We start from the raw sequence: 2,771 nt of genomic DNA on the forward strand, positions 1-2,771 counted from the left end.
CCAACATTTAGCCTGTGCTATCCAAACCACCACAATATGTGATATCCTAGTGGTTTGTGAGTTTCTGGATGTATTTCCAGAGGAATTACCAGGTCTACCACTAGATAGGGACGTGGAATTTAAGATCGAATTAGTGCTAGGTACCGCACCCATATCCAGAAGGCCCTATAGAATGCCACCCAATGAGTTAGCAGAACTTAAGGTTCAATTGCAAGATCTATTGGACAAAGGTCTTATCCAACCTAGCTCATCTCCATGGGGATGTCCAGCCTTGTTTGTGAAAAAGAAGGATAAGTCACTGAGAATGTGTGTAGATTATAGACCACTCAATGCTGTGACCATCAAGAATAAATACCCATTGCCCCGCATCGACATCTTGTTCGATCAATTAGCAAAAGCAAAAGTATTCTCCAAAATTGATTTGAGATCAGGTTACCATCAGATAAAGATTAGACCGGAGGATATACCTAAGACTGCTTTCTCTACTAGGTATGGCTTATACGAGTATTTGGTTATGTCTTTCGGACTAACAAATGCTCCAGCCTATTTCATGTACCTGATGAACTCGGTATTCATGCCCGAACTTGATAAGTTTGTGGTCGTGTTTATCGATGACATATTGATTTATTCAGAAAATGAGGCAGATCATGAAGAGCATCTGAGGATTGTCCTATCCAGACTGAGGGAGCATAAGCTATATGCCAAGTTTAGCAAATGTGAATTTTGGATGAGCAAGGTACCTTTCTTAGGTCACATTTTATCAAGAGATGGAATCTCAGTAGACCCATCCAAAGTACAAGAGGTCATGGATTGGAAAGCCCCAACTTCAGTTCATGAAGTTTGGAGTTTTCTAGGGTTAGCAGGGTACTATCGTCGGTTTATTCCAGACTTCTCAAAGATAGCTAAGCCTATGACCAGGCTACTTCAGAAAGAAGAGAAGTACAAATGGACACAAGAATGTGAAACAGCTTTTCACACCCTCAGAACTTTGTTGACTACAGCACCTGTGCTAGCACAACCAGACATTGAAAAGCCTTTTAATGTATTTTGTGATGCATCTGGAATAGGTTTAGGATGTGTGCTTATGCAAGAAGGGAGAGTAATTGCATATGCCTCTCGGCAATTGAGAAAACATGAAGTCAACTACCCTACACATGATTTGGAACTTGCAGCCATTGTCCATGCACTAAAGATATGGAGACATTACTTGTTGGGCAATGTATGTCATATCTATACTGACCATAAAAGCCTCAAGTATATCTTTACCCAGCCTGAGCTGAATATGAGACAACGAAGATGGTTAGAATTAATTAAGGACTACAATTTAGAAGTGCATTACCACCCAGGTAAAGCTAATGTAGTAGCCGATGCACTCAGTCGGAAGTCCCATTGCAACATTGTGGAAGCATTGTTGGAAGATGGATTCAACTTGCTACATCCTGCTGTACTACACAATATCACAATCAGTTGTTCGCTTGAGGGCAAAATCATAGAACTACAGCAGACAGATGTAGGAATAAGTCACATCAAGAGAAAAATGCAAGAGCAAGAAACTAAACATTTTAGATTGGATGAAAGAGGTGTATTATGGTTTGAGGACCGGCTAGTGGTACCAAAAGACCGTGAGCTAAGAAATCAAATCTTAGATGAAGCTCACTCATCCAAATTGTCTATCCATCTAGGTAGTAGTAAGATGTATCAAGATTTGAAAACCCATTTTTGGTGGACTAAGATGAAGAAAGAGATCGCAGCCTATGTTGCTAGGTGTGATAATTGTAGTAGAGTGAAAGCCGTCCATATGAAAACTGCTGGATTACTTCAGCCATTGCCTATTCCAGGATGGAAATGGGAGGAAATCAGCATGGACTTTATCATAGGCCTTCCAACGACGCCACAAGGTCATGATTCAATCTGGGTCATTGTTGATCGTCTCACCAAGTCAGCACACTTTATACCCGTGAACACACGGTATATAGTTGGGAAATACACTGAGATATATGTTTCCTAGATCGCGAGACTGCATGGAGTATCCAGGACCATAATCTCAGATCGAGGACCACAGTTCATAGCTCATTTCTGGGAGCACTTACACCAAGCTTTGGGAACCAAGCTAATCAGAAGTTCAGCTTATCATCCACAAACTTCAGGACAAACAGAGCGAGTGAACCAAATCCTAGAAGATTTACTTAGAGCTTGTGTTATATCTTCAAAAGGTTCATGGGAGAAATGGTTACCTTTAGCTGAATTCTCCTATAACAATAGTTATCAAGCGAGTATCAAAATGGCTTTATTTGAAGCCTTGTATGGCAGAAAGTGCAAAACTCCATTGAATTGGATTGAGCCCGGTGAAAGGAGATACTTTGGTATTGATTTTGTCAATGAAGCCGAAGAGCAAGTACGTATCATCCAACAACATATGAAGGCAGCTCAATCAAGACAGAAGAGTTATGCTGATAGAAGAAGAAGACCACTGACTTTCGAAGTGGGTGACTATGTATACTTGAGAGTATCACCCATGAAAGGTGTGAAAAGATTTGGGATGAAAAAGAAGCTTTCACCAAGATATGTAGGGCCATACAAAATTTTGGAACAAAAAGGAAATGTTGCATATAAGCTACAACTACCACCAGAGATGAGTGCAATCTTTGATGTGTTCCATGTTTCTCAGTTAAAGAAATGTCTTCGAGTACCGGAAGAAGCTATTGCACCCACCAACGTGCAGCTTCAATCGGATTTGACCTATGAAGAGAAGCCAATTCGAGTATTAGAAG

Source organism: Miscanthus floridulus, chromosome 4 (genome assembly GCF_019320115.1).
Source record: "Miscanthus floridulus cultivar M001 chromosome 4, ASM1932011v1, whole genome shotgun sequence".
Lineage (NCBI taxonomy): Eukaryota > Viridiplantae > Streptophyta > Magnoliopsida > Poales > Poaceae > Miscanthus > Miscanthus floridulus.